General features: G+C 50.3%; 1 protein-coding gene across 1 annotated transcript in view; it reads right to left on the bottom strand.

Annotated features, from left to right (window-relative positions):
• Window positions 1–15,323, bottom strand: part of CADM4 (cell adhesion molecule 4) — a 246,887-nt gene that overhangs the window by 8,796 nt on the left and 222,768 nt on the right.

The raw sequence follows: 15,323 nt of genomic DNA, 5'->3' as shown, positions 1-15,323 counted from the left end.
GGTCGTGACGGTCCTTGTGGCTCCTAATGTGCCCATGCACTAGGGGCAGCTCTGGTTGGCCTCTCCTCAATCCCACTGTCCTCCAACCTGTAGAGAAACTACAGCTCCCTGCAGAACCTGAGGTTACCATAGCTGATGAACCACAAGGAGACCACTACTCCATCTCATGGATGGTGGATATCTCTCCAGATGTCCTCCACCAATTATGGAGATGGGAACCATCCAAGGACTACCAAAGACTTGATGGATAGACCAACAACCACCAGGTCCTCTTGTACTTGAGGAGATTCACCATCAGCAGAGGTCTCCATACTGGTTTCTGCTCCTCTGCAGATGCTCTCGTGGATGGGAACTATTCAAGAACTACCAAAAGACTGGATGAATAGACCAACAAGCACTGGGCCCTCATGTACTTGAGGACATCCACCATCAGCAGAGGTCTCCATACTGGTTTCTGCTCCTCTGCAGATGCTCTCATGGATGGGAACCATCCAAGGACTACCAAAGACTGGATGGATAGACCAATGAGCACCATAAGAATTTCTTAGGTGGACAATCTAGAATCCGGGAATTTCTCGATCTCTCGGTAAGACACGGTAAATGCCCGTTATTTCGATGCCACACATACCGTCATGCCGCCTGATTATAGAGGGGCGCTGATTATAGCTATTAACACCGCGTATCCCAGGGTCTAGTTACGGCAGATCACTCGTGGTATTGATTTCAGTGCCATAGGGGGTAGCTGCGGTGAATACATGGCGGGGGCGCGTCCTCTCCATCGGCTGCATTGTTTAGGAGGCGTTTTATATCCTTCTGAGGCCTTGTCTGAACACAACAATGGTGCCTGTAGACAGCGGCCTGCACCCCGTCTCCATGGTGACTGCACGCTGAGCCCTGCATCGCTTACTAACATTGCGGATGTAGCAGAGCTGAACTTGTTTAACTCTTTAGGGGGTTTTCACACGATCTAGGCCCTGTGTGCTTATAAAAGTTCATTTGTCTCACTTGTTTCAGCTGCATTTTGTGCTTCGGAGCGGCTGTTCCTGGACTGGAAGTTGCTGATTGCAGCTGCTATCAGCCATTTCTATATCCTTGTAGCTTCTCACCATGTCAGCCTTACTGTCCTCGTAACATCCCATTCTAAAAGGGCATGAGGACAAGACAGGGAACGCCCCATGACAGCCCGGGGTTAACCAGTGCAAAGGACAGCCCCGGTATATGTATGGACCCTTATCAACGTGCACAGGATGTCGGGGGTACTCTGCACAGGATGTCGGGGGTACTCTGCACAGGATGTCGTGGGTACTCTGCACAGGATGTCGGGGGTACTCTGCACAGGATGTCGGGGGTACTCTGCACAGGATGTCGGGGGTACTCTGCACAGGATGTCGGGGGTACTCTGCACAGGATGTCGGGGGTACTCTGCACAGGATGTCGGGGGTACTCTGCACAGGATGTCGGGGGTACTCTGCACAGGATGTCGGGGGTACTCTGCACAGGATGTCGGGGGTACTCTGCACAGGATGTCGGGGGTACTCTGCACAGGATGTCGGGGGTACTCTGCACAGGATGTCGGGGGTACTCTGCACAGGATGTCGGGGGTACTCTGCACAGGATGTCGGGGGTACTCTGCACAGGATGTCGGGGGTACTCTGCACAGGATGTCGGGGGTACTCTGCACAGGATGTCGGGGGTACTCTGCACAGGATGTCGGGGGTACTCTGCACAGGATGTCCGGGTACTCTGCACAGGATGTCGGGGGTACTCTGCTCCCTAATGGTCATCAGTTTAGTTTTCAAACACTATTTAATTTTTTACAAAATGTTTACAATGTGTGAAAACGGTGTGTATTATTTTCCCTTCTATTTATCTTATATTATTTTCTATTTTGATTTATTTTTCATTTCAATTTTTTTATTATATTTGTTTTTATTTGTTATCAATTATTTTTATTTTTTTTAGATTTAGTTTAAAAAAAATTGCGCTATTTCTTTTTTCCTTTCCTATCTTTGTCTCGCTGTACTCTTGGTTATAGTCTATCTTGCTGTACTCTAGGTCACAGCCTGTCTCGCCGCTCTCTCGGTCACAGCCTGTCTCGCCGCTCTCTCGGTCACAGCCTGTCTCGCCGCTCTCTCGGTCACAGCCTGTCTCGCTGCTCTCTCGGTCACAGCCTGTCTCGCCGCTCTCTCGGTCACAGTCTGTCTCGCCGCTCTCTCGGTCACAGTCTGTCTCGCCGCTCTCTCGGTCACAGTCTGTCTCGCCGCTCTCTCGGTCACAGTCTGTCTCGCCGCTCTCTCGGTCACAGCCTGTCTCGCCGCTCTCTCGGTCACAGTCTGTCTCGCCGCTCTCTCGGTCACAGCCTGTCTCGCCGCTCTCTCGGTCACAGTCTGTCTCGCCGCTCTCTCGGTCACAGTCTGTCTCGCCGCTCTCTCGGTCACAGTCTGTCTCGCCGCTCTCTCGGTCACAGTCTGTCTCGCCGCTCTCTCGGTCACAGTCTGTCTCGCCGCTCTCTCGGTCACAGTCTGTCTCGCCGCCCTCTCGGTCACAGTCTGTCTCGCCGCTCTCTCGGTCACAGTCTGTCTCGCCGCTCTCTCGGTCACAGTCTGTCTCGCCGCTCTCCCTGGAGTGTTCCGCCTTCTTGTAATCTGTCCCCCTCTCCTCGGCCTCATTACAAATATTAAGGTCTATTTCCAGCAGACGGGCCCCTCTCATGGTAATAATGGGCTGCAACCATTGGGGCCCCCCAGTTACCACTCCCCCGACACACTGCTCCATGTGATTTACAGGCGCTCGGGGGCGTGGAATGTGGGATCTGGTCCCACGCGGATCACACACTTGCCAGGGGCTATGGATGGCGGCCCGGCTTTATAGCGGATTAATTTACATGTCTGATTAGGGTAATAATCCAGAAATCTGAAATATTCCAGCTCTGGGTGCGTCAGGAAATGAATACTTTACAGTTCTCCTTAAAGGGACACTCCAATCACCATGACAACTGCCCACAAGTAGGAGACCAAGAGACTCTGCTCCCTAGCTGGTGCGGGCAGGGTGTGCCACATGTTGCCACGTTGTGGAGACCATACTGTCACAGTGAAACACAAGGCCTTTGCTTTCGTAGCCGGTAACACATAATACAGATGTAGCAGAGCAGTTTTTGTTTATATGTTTTCCCCCTACAGGCGGCCTCTGGTACTGCAGCCTCGACCATTTTACACAATATCAGACACAGCCCATGGACAGGTTCCGCAGACAAGGTCAGCCCAGCTACATCTGCATTAGTGTATGAGCTGGCGGTGTGAGTTGTGCCGCTACATCCCTATGACAAGGACCATACTGCTATTACCAGGCTCCACGGTTCAGCACTTGTAGGTTGATAGGTGCTCCAGAGCTGTAATCATGATGAGCTCTTATCACTCAGCATCAGCTACCTATGCATAACAATGAGGCGACCAGCGCTCTTCAGAGCAGCCGGGAGCGTGGACTCCATGACGAAGGTCGGCCACCGTGACCTTGATGACAAGCAGAACGGATACCTCATGTCTACAGCAGATGATAGGAGTCTTCTCGAATAATCTCCCAGGACATCATTTACCATGATGCTGAAGGAGAAAGATCTTCACCTTTGTACTGAACCGAGTACCAGACAACTCCCCCAAAATACCGGAATTATAATCATACACCACTCCATGGCCCTGAGCTAGGAGGAACCCCATCATCCGCCGCACAGCCAATGACACTACTCTCAGCTACAAAGAAAACGATCAGAATCACTCAAGACTTTCCATCTGTTCAGAAACACATAGAAGGCAGTATTATTGTACCGTATTTTTCACCCTATAAAGACGCACCTAGGTTTTTAAGGAGGAAAATAAGAAAAAAAAAATTTTGAACCAAAAGGTGTGCTTTTGGTGGGTTTTGAACTAATGGTTGTCTGTGGATGACACTGTTATGGGGGGGATCTGTGGATGACACTGTTATGGAGGGGGGATGACACTGTTATGGGGGGATCTGTAGATGTGTAGGGATGGGGGTATGGGGGATCTGTGGATGGCAGTGGGAGGGGATCTATGGATGACACTGTTATGGGGGGATCTGTAGATGACACTGTTAAGGGGGATCTGTGGATGGCACTATTATGGGGGATCTGTGGATGGCACTGTTATGGAGGGGATCTGTGGATGACACTGTTATGGGGGGGATCTGTGGATGGCACTGTTATGGGGGATCTGTGGATGGCACTGTTATGGGGGATTGGAATGGCAGCGGGGCCCGGTGCAGTCACTGTATTCTATTACACTGGGCACCGCTCACTGTAGCATTCATATCTAACGTGTAGGCATGGGCCCTTTGTTAAAGTATAGCAATTCTTTGCAGCAGTAGAGAAATCCACTGTAGACCTCACTTGAAATTCCCGTAGCAGGCAGACTACGTTTCTGGCGCAGGCAGAGGTCGCAGCAGAGTAAGGGGCCGAGGCAGCAGGAGTCGCAGCGAGAGGCCTGAGCTTCCGGTGTCATCTAGCGGTCGTGTCTTGACCAACAACCCAGAGGTTCTTGATTGGTTAACTCTGTCATCCACGTCATCCCAAGTGACCTCAGACACCCTCAGCCAACAGTCGGTGAGTTGGTCAGACACAACCCTTAGTTGGCAACCCTCACCTGTCCTCAACCTGCCTCTGTCCTTTGCTGTTCCATCACCCACAGAAGTTTTGCATGCTGTGGGCTCAGCTCCACTATACAGCGAGGATGAGGTACTAGAGGACAGTCAGCAGCTACTGGCCAGCCAAGATCTGGAGGAGACATCCGCCGCGGGCAAGTAGTGATGAGGAGAGTGGCGTGGGAGCTGGTGTTGCGAGCGCTCCTGACCCAGAGACCGTTGAGGAGGACATCAGTGACGTGCAGGCAGTACTCGATGATGATGAAGCCGATCGTACTTGGGAGCCGGGTGCAGAAGGGGCTTCATCATCATCAGGAGAAGAGAGTGGCAGCTTGCCTGAGAGGCATCAAGTCGATAGGGTGGCCGGTAGTCAGCAGGGTGGCAGCAGTGGGAGGTCGGGAGCCAAACGGGCACCGGGTAGACCACCTGCTTCGCAGCAGCCTACCTGCCCGGGAAATAGTGGTGCAGAGGTCTGTCCTTCCCATCATCTGCTGGTCCCGATGCTCCTCCTACTCCTCGTCACTCCGTCAGCAATCGATCACTGAAGCGGTTGCCAAGACACAACAGTATGCGCGCACTCATCCAACGGCGCAGAAGCTGAATGTGCTGGTGCTGCAGTCCCTCCCTTTCCAAGTGGTGGACTCTGCACCTTTTAGAGAACTGATGGCTTGTTCTGAGCCGAGGTGGAGAGTCCGAAGCCGTCATTTCTTTGCCAAAAAGGCAGTACCAGCCCTGCACACGTATGTAGAACAGAAGGTGGGCCAGTCCTTGAGCCTGTCGGTGTCTGCCACGGCAGCGCCGACCTGTGAAGCTGTAACTACGGTCAGGGACAATACATGTCCTTTATGGCCCACTGGGTGAATGTGGTTCCTGCACAGCCACACCAGCAACTTAGCCAGGTCACACCGCATCCGCCTCCACGTTCTCACACCGCTGGTCCTGCGACAATGTCCGCCTCTGCCTCCTCATCCTCCACCGTGTCCTCAGCCTCCACTGCAGGGACAAGTCACAGTGCTCCTCCAGCATACCACATGTGCAGGGCACGGCGGTGTCACAATGTTCTGCACCTTCTTTGCCTGGGCGAATGGAGTCACACAGGGGAGGAACTGCTCCGTGTCCTTCATCAAAAAATCAAATCCTGGCTTTCTCCCCGACTACTCAAAATTGGAACCATAGTGACCGACAACAGGAAGAACATGGTGTCTGCGCTGCGTCAAGGAGGGCCGAGCGATGCGCCCTGCATATAATGAACAATTACGACCCTACCTGGGAAGGGTTTCATAAATCATCAACAACTAAAGCCTAATTCGGCCAATAACCTCACTTGTCCCAGATGATAAAACTTAACTTTTAATAAAGTGTTTAAGAAATACTTAAATAACTGTGAGCTAAAGAGGATTACAACTGTCTGAAGCCCAGTCTGCAGTCAGCTGGATGTCTGAAGCCCAGTCTGCAGTCAGCTGGATGTCTGAAGCCCAGTCTGCAGTGAGCTGGATGTCTGAAGCCCAGTCTGCAGTGAGGTGGATGTCTGAAGCCCAGTCTGCAGTGAGGTGGATGTCTGAAGCCCAGTCTGCAGTGAGCTGGATGTCTGAAGCCCAGTCTGCAGTGAGCTGGATGTCTGAAGCCCAGTCTGCAGTGAGCTGGATGTCTGAAGCCCAGTCTGCAGTAAGCTGGATGTCTGAAGCCCAGTCTGCAGTGAGCTGGATGTCTGAAGCCCAGTCTGCAGTGAGCTGGATGTCTGAAGCCCAGTCTGCAGTGAGCTGGATGTCTGAAGCCCAGTCTGCAGTGAGCTGGATGTCTGAAGCCCAGTCTGCAGTGAGCTGGATGTCTGAAGCCCAGTCTGCAGTGAGCTGGATGTCTGAAGCCCAGTCTGCAGTGAGCTGGATGTCTGAAGCCCAGTCTGCAGTGAGCTGGATGTCTGAAGCCCAGTCTGCAGTGAGCTGGATGTCTGAAGCCCAGTCTGCAGTGAGCTGGATGTCTGAAGCCCAGTCTGCAGTCAGCTGGATGTCTGAAGCCCAGTCTGCAGTCAGCTGGATGTCTGAAGCCCAGTCTGCAGTGAGCTGGATGTCTGAAGCCCAGTCTGCAGTGAGCTGGATGTCTGAAGCCCAGTCTGCAGTGAGCTGGATGTCTGAAGCCCAGTCTGCAGTGAGCTGGATGTCTGAAGCCCAGTCTGCAGTGAGCTGGATGTCTGAAGCCCAGTCTGCAGTGAGCTGGATGTCTGAAGCCCAGTCTGCAGTGAGCTGGATGTCTGAAGCCCAGTCTGCAGTGAGCTGGATGTCTGAAGCCCAGTCTGCAGTGAGCTGGATGTCTGAAGCCCAGTCTGCAGTCAGCTGGATGTCTGAAGCCCAGTCTGCAGTCAGCTGGATGTCTGAAGCCCAGTCTGCAGTCAGCTGGATGTCTGAAGCCCAGTCTGCAGTCAGCTGGATGTCTGAAGCCCAGTCTGCAGTCAGCTGGATGTCTGAAGCCCAGTCTGCAGTCAGCTGGATGTCTGAAGCCCAGTCTGCAGTGAGCTGGATGTCTGAAGCCCAGTCTGCAGTCAGCTGGATGTCTGAAGCCCAGTCTGCAGTCAGCTGGATGTCTGAAGCCCAGTCTGCAGTGAGCTGGAGGTCTGAAGCCCAGTCTGCAGTGAGCTGGATGTCTGAAGCCCAGTCTGCAGTGAGGTGGATGTCTGAAGCCAGTCTGCAGTGAGCTGGATGTCTGAAGCCCAGTCTGCAGTGAGGTGGATGTCTGAAGCCCAGTCTGCAGTGAGCTGGATGTCTGAAGCCCAGTCTGCAGTGAGCTGGATGTCTGAAGCCCAGTCTGCAGTGAGCTGGATGTCTGAAGCACCAGTCTGCAGTGAGCTGGATGTCTGAAGCCCAGTCTGCAGTGAGCTGGATGTCTGAAGCCCAGTCTGCAGTCAGCTGGATGTCTGAAGCCCAGTCTGCAGTGAGCTGGACTGTGCTCTAGCTGCGATGAGCGCGCTGGGGTGCACCGCCCCAGGTCACTCACTTGCTATCTATATAGCGCTCAGGGCTTAAAACGTCCTGCGTGTGTTCGTATAATTCAGCCACTATTCGCTTGTGGAACTGTGTACTGACGCGGGACTGCACTTTTCACGTGGAACAGACAGGTTTCAGAAGCTAAAAAACACTAAACTCTGCCCCCAACACGTTTCACCAGCTAATCTGGCTTCATCAGGGGCTCCGGACAGCATCGAATAGAGACGACGCTGCTGCTGCTGGACTTTATAAAGGGTATCGCCACCTTAACCACCTGTTGGAGAGCCAATGGGTATGCGGGGCGGAACTGGGGCCCTATACATTGGCACATTATGGGGGGAGCACTATGGGGGTATCTAATGGGGGCTCTATATACTGGCACATTATGGGGGGGCACTATGGAGAAGGGGGGAAAAGAGCACTATGGGGGATTATATAGGGGCATTTAATACTGGCACCCATTTTGGTGCCACTATGGGGAAGGGGGGAGAGAAGCATTATGGGGGCATCTATGTGGGGCAGTCTATAGGGGCATTTTATACTGCCACATTATGAAGGGCACTATGGGGACGGGAAGGAGCACTATGGGGGCATCTTCTGGGGGTACTATATAGGACGGGGAGGAGAACAATGGGTGCATCTTCTGGGGGCACTATATAGGACGGGGAGGAGAACAATGGGTGCATCTTCTGGGGGCACTATATAGGACGGGGAGGAGCACTCTGGGGGCATCTTCTGGGGGCACTATATAGGACGGGGAGGAGAACAATGGGGGCATCTTCTGGGGGCACTATATAGGACGGGGAGGAGCACTCTGGGGGCATCTTCTGGGGGCACTATATAGGACGGGGAGGAGAACAATGGGTGCATCTTCTGGGGGCACTATATAGGACGGGGAGGAGCACTATGGGGGCATCTTCTAGGGGCACTAAATAGGACGGGGAGGAGCACTATGGGGGCATCTTCTGGGGGCACTATATAGGACGGGGAGGAGCACTATGGGGGCATCTTCTGGGGGCACTATATAGGACAGGGGAGGAGCACTATGGGGGCATCTTCTGGGGGCACTATATAGGACGGGGAGGAGCACTATGGGGGCATCTTCTGGGGGCACTATATAGGACAGGGGAGGAGCACTATGGGGGCATCTTCTGGGGGCACTATATAGGACAGGGGAGGAGCACTATGGGGGCATCTTCTGGGGGCACTATATAGGACGGGGGAGGAGCACTATGGGGGCATCTTCTGGGGGCACTAAGGGGTATTTTATACTGGCACAAATTATAGGGGCACTATGGGCACCTTAGCTGAACTGGGGGCACTAAGTGTTTTTTCTAGTGGCACACAGTACGTGTCATTGGATCACATGAGGGCATTCTGGGGACATTGACTCTGCTGGGGGCACTAAGAGGAGATATTTTTTTTTTTTTTTACTGCCACACAACGGAGCTTTTTTTTGTACTGGCGCACATTATAAGGGGGCTTTATTACAACTGGGGGACTATGGGAGCATTATTACTTCTGGGACACATAGAAACATAGAAACATAGAATGTATCGGCAGATAAGACCCATTTGGCCCATCTAGTCTGCCCAATATACTGAGTACTATGGATAGCCCCCGGCCCTATCTTATGAAGGATAGCCTTATGCCTATCCCATGCATGCTTAACCTCCTTCACTGTATTTGCAGCTACCACTTCTGCAGGAAGGCTATTCCATGCATCCACTACTCTCTCAGTAAGGTAATACTTCCTGATATTACTTTTAAACCTTTGCCCCTCTAATTTAAAACTGTGTCCTCTTGTAGCAGTTTTTCTTCTTTTAAATATGCTCTCCTCCTTTACCGAGTTGATTCCCTTTATGTATTTAGCAGTTTCTATCATATCCCCTCTGTCTCTTCTTTCTTCCAAGCTATACATATTAAGGTCCTTTAACCTTTCCTGGTAAGTTTTATCCTGCAATCCATGGACTAGTTTAGTAGCTCTTCTCTGAACTCTCTCTAGAGTATCTATATCCTTCTGGAGATATGGCCTCCAGTACTGCGCACAATACTCCAAGTGAGGTCTCACCAGTGTTCTGTACAGCGGCATAAGCACTTCACTCTTTCTACTGCTTATACCTCTCCCTATACATCCAAGCATTCTGCTGGCATTTCGTGCTGCCCTATTACATTGTCTTCCCACCTTTAAGTCTTCTGAAATAATTACTCCTAAATCCCTTTCCTCAGATACTGAGGTCAGGACTGTGTCAAATATTCTATATTCTGCCCTTGGGTTTTTACGCCCCAGGTGCATTATCTTGCACTTATCCACATTAAATTTCAGTTTCCAGAGTTCTGACCATTCTTCTAGTTTTCCTAAATCCTTTTCCATTTGGCGTTTCCCTCCAGGAACATCAACCCTGTTACATATCTTTGTGTCATCAGCAAAAAGACAAACCTTCCCATCGAGGGCCTTTTGCAATCTCACTTATGAAGATATTAAACAAAATTCGTCCAGTACAGATCCCTGTGGAACCCCACTGGTAACCAAGACCTTGTTTTGAATGTTCTCCATTGACTACAAACCCCTTGTTGTCTGTCACTCAGCCACTGCCTAATCCACTCAACAATATGGGAAGTCCATGCTCAATGACTGCAGTTTATTGATAAGTCTTCGATGTGGGACAGTGTCAAAAGCCTTACTAAAGTCTAGATATGCGATGTCTACTGCACCTCTACTAGTCTATTATTTTAGTCACCCAGTCAAAAAAATCTATAAGATTTGTTTGACATGATCTCCCTGAAGTAAACCCATGTTGTTTTTCATCTTGCAATCCATGGGATTTTAGATGTTCCACATTCCTATCCATTAATAGGGTTTCCATTAATTTGCCTACTATTGATGTCAGACTCACTGGTCTATAGTTGCTCGATTCCTCCCTACTACCTTTCTTGTGAATGGGCACCGACATTTGCCAATTTTCCAATCTTCCGGGACGACTCCTGTTACTAATGATTGGTTAAATAAATCTGTTAGCGGTTTTGGCCAGCTCACCACTAAGCTCTTTTAAATAATTTTGGGTGTATCTCATCAGGCCCCTGTGACTTATTTGTCTTCACCTTAGACAGCAAACTTAGAACATCTTCCTCTGTAAAGATACATGCATCAAATGATTTATTAGTCATCCTTTCTAGTGGAGGTCACAATTACTGTTGGGGGCGCTGTAGGAGCACTATTACTACTAAGTGCACTCTGGCACAGAATAATTACTATGTTGGGATTTTGGGGAGCACTATTACTGTGGGGGGCGCCCCTGGCACAGTATCAGCTTAGCACAGTTATTTTTGGGGGACATTATGGTTACACTATTAGTGTCAGGGACGCTATTTGCTGGGTGCAGTTATTTTTTAGGGCATTGTGTTCCAATAATTATTGAAGGGGGCGCTATCTGTGTGTAACTAGTATTTTCAGGGGGTTTATCTGTTTCTGCAGTATAGTTTTGGGGGGCACAGCGTCTCAGTATTGGGGCTGCATAATGGGATATTGGAGAAGGTGGGAGGAAAAAGTAGGAAACCAAGATGTCTGTCTGTCAAACTCTGCAGAGATGAGAGAAGGCTGAAAGAACTCATCATGGCGGTCTGGTCTGAATGGAGAAGATGAGGAAAGAGAACGTCTACAACAGAGGAGACATCACTGGATGTAAGAGGTGTGGGGGCGCGATATGTGGGTGGGGCTGTGTGTGGGGGTGGCTTGAGGGTGGGCGGGGACACAGGGGCCCCATAATCTCCTATTGCTCAGGGAAGTGCCCCTACCGAGACCAGGCTCTGGATCCGCCACTGATCAGACTAGATCATCCATGGTGCCACACCAACACTTTGACAAAAGAGACTGGATTCTTCTGGCTACCTGCCTCAGCTACTATTCTGATGCTGCCACCCACCTGATGCCACACAGCTGATGCCAAGTGCTTGTTCTTTCACCCACCTTTATTAGCGAGTACTGGTATTGCCACCCACCGCCCCACTCTGTCACCAGGTCACTTTGTGGTCTCCTGATGCAGCTGCTGCTGGCGCCACCTCCACACTCTGTCATTGTGCCACTCGTTGGCCTCCTCATACTGCTGCCAACTCCAGACTCTGTCGTTGTGCCACTCTGTGGCCCTTCTGATGCTGCCGCCACCTCCACACTGTTATTGTGCCACTCGGTGGCCTCCTTATGGTGCTTCTACCTCTCAACCATGTCACAGGGCCACTCTGTGGACCTTCTCATGCTTTTCCCACCCTCCCACTTCAGTGACTGGGCCATCTATTTTGCCTTTCGGCCTGGCTGACATCATTTATTTGACCCTTCTTCTGATCTGTCAGAAGGAAGGAACAATGAGACGCACAACGGATCCTGTCTGTGTAGCGGCTGTGAGGCCTGTATGGTCTATCAGAATTGGCTGGTGATTTGGTAGCCAAAGTGGGTACAAAACACAGAAGACATGAAAATATTCCATTCACGTGTCATCTCTGTTTTGGATCCACTGCGTTTTTTGGCATTAGCAATACTGATGGATTACTGAGCAAATGCTGACCGAGTGAAGGCGGATGCTCCACAGACAGGATCCGTTTTTTGGGGGTTATTGTTCTGACGGATCAGAGGGAGGGCAAAATAATCAGTGACGTCACCACAGACTTACTGCTGACCCCTCTCCACTCTGTCCGGGGACTCTACTTGTATAAGGGGTTAATAGAACAGGTTCTGTAGACATCTATGTGGAATCAGCTGACGAGGGTGTAAAAGGAGTGCGCTTCTTCTTGGCGCTAACATCGACCTGTAAGGCTGAGTTCACACTGGAGTTATTTGGTCAGTTTTGGCCCCGTGACTGCCCCAATAAGTGAAGTGTGCAGTGATTCTAAGAGCGACACCTGTCATCTGCATGTCATAGGGACTCACAGTATTATGTCACTACCACAGCAGACTCCCTATGTGTGTTACTGCAAGGCACAGTGTTCTACACCACTATACAGGCACAGTGTTCTACACCGCTATACAGGCACAGTGTTCTACACCGCTATACAGGCACAGTGTTCTACACCGCTATACAGGCACAGTGTTCTACACCGCTATACAGGCACAGTGTTCTACACCGCTATACAGGCACAGTGTTCTACACCGCTATACAGGCACAGTGTTCTACACCGCTATACAGGCACAGTGTTCTACACCGCTATACAGGCACAGTGTTCTACACCGCTATACAGGCACAGTGTTCTACACCGCTATACAGGCACAGTGTTCTACACCGCTATACAGGCACAGTGTTCTACACCGCTATACAGGCACAGTGTTCTACACCGCTATACAGGCACAGTGTTCTACACCGCTATACAGGCACAGTGTTCTACACCGCTATACAGGCACAGTGTTCTACACCGCTATACAGGCACAGTGTTCTACACCGCTATACAGGCACAGTGTTCTACACCGCTATACAGGCACAGTGTTCTACACCGCTATACAGGCACAGTGTTCTACACCGCTATACAGGCACAGTGTTCTACACCGCTATACAGGCACAGTGTTCTACACTCTATACAGGCACAGTGTTCTACACCGCTATACAGGCACAGTGTTCTACACCACTATACAGGCACAGTGTTCTACACCGCTATACAGGCACAGTGTTCTACACCGCTATACAGGCACAGTGTTCTACACCGCTATACAGGCACAGTGTTCTACACCGCTATACAGGCACAGTGTTCTACACCGCTATACAGGCACAGTGTTCTACACCGCTATACAGGCACAGTGTTCTACACCACTATACAGGCACAGTGTTCTACACCGCTATACAGGCACAGTGCTCTACACCACTATACAGGCACAGTGTTCTACACCACTATACAGGCACAGTGTTCTACACCTCTATACAGGCACAGTGTTCTACACCACTATACAGGCACAGTGTTCTACACCGCTGTACAGGCACAGTGTTCTACACCGCTATACAGGCACAGTGTTCTACACCGCTATACAGGCTCACTGTTCTACACCACTATACAGGTACAGTGTTCTACACCACTATACAGGCACAGTGCTCTACACCACTATACAGGCACAGTGTTCTACACCACTATACAGGCACAGTGTTCTACACCGCTATACAGGCACAGTGTTCTACACCACTATACAGGCACAGTGTTCTACACCCCTATACAGGCACAGTGTTCTACACCACTATACAGGCACAGTGTTCTACACCTCTATACAGGCACAGTGTTCTACACCGCTATACAGGCACAGTGTTCTACACCACTATACAGGCACAGTGTTCTACACCTCTATACAGGCACAGTGTTCTACACCTCTATACAGGCACAGTGTTCTACACCGCTATACAGGCACAGTGTTCTACACCGCTATACAGGCACAGTGTTCTACACCGCTATACAGGCACAGTGTTCTACACCTCTATACAGGCACAGTGTTCTACACCGCTATACAGGCACAGTGTTCTACGCCACTATACAGGCACAGTGTTCTACACCACTATACAGGCACAGTGTTCTACACCACTATACAGGCACAATGTTCTACACCGCTATACAGGCACAGTGTTCTACACCGCTATACAGGCACAATGTTCTACACCGCTATACAGGCACAGTGTTCTACACCGCTATACAGGCACAGTGTTCTACACCACTATACAGGCACAGTGTTCTACACCACTATACAGGCACAATGTTCTACACCGCTATACAGGCACAGTGTTCTACACCACTATACAGGCACAATGTTCTACACCGCTATACAGGCACAGTGTTCTACACCGCTATACAGGCACAATGTTCTACACCGCTATACAGGCACAGTGTTCTACACCACTATACAGGCACAGTGTTCTACACCACTATACAGGCACAGTGTTCTACACCGCTATACAGGCACAATGTTCTACACCGCTATACAGGCACAGTGTTCTACACCACTATACAGGCACAGTGTTCTACACCGCTATACAGGCACAATGTTCTACACCGCTATACAGGCACAGTGTTCTACACCGCTATACAGGCACAATGTTCTACACCGCTATACAGGCACAGTGTTCTACACCACTATACAGGCACAGTGTTCTACACCACTATACAGGCACAGTGTTCTACACCACTATACAGGCACAGTGTTCTACACCGCTATACAGGCACAGTGTTCTACACCGCTATACAGGCACAGTGTTCTACACCGCTATACAGGCACAGTGCTCTACACCGCTATACAGGCACAGTGTTCTACACCACTATACAGGCACAGTGCTCTACACCACTATACAGGCACAGTGTTCTACACCACTATAAAGGCTCTCTGCAGCCAGAAAATAGACGTTTTTTAACGTAATTTGCCGCAAATAAATTCGGATCTAAGCAAATTGAAAAAAAATAATTCATCCAACCGGCGAATCAAATTTTTTAAAAATTCGCTCATCTCTAGCTGTGTGCATGTCGCCATTTTCTTTTTCCCTTCTATAGAAATGTTTCATCCTCGTCTCCAATACAGGTATAGGACATATTCTATTTTTTTTCCTCGGACTACGGAACGGACATACGGACAGTACATGGTGTCTGCATTTTTACATTCCCATTGAAATAAATGGTTCTGCATCAGATCCTTAAAAAATGCAGATTGTATGAAGAACAAAAATACAGCCGTGTGCATGA

The sequence above is a fragment of the Bufo bufo genome, chromosome 1 (assembly GCF_905171765.1).
Source record: "Bufo bufo chromosome 1, aBufBuf1.1, whole genome shotgun sequence".
Classification (NCBI taxonomy): domain Eukaryota; kingdom Metazoa; phylum Chordata; class Amphibia; order Anura; family Bufonidae; genus Bufo; species Bufo bufo.
This window is presented reverse-complemented; position numbering and strand designations above follow the sequence as displayed.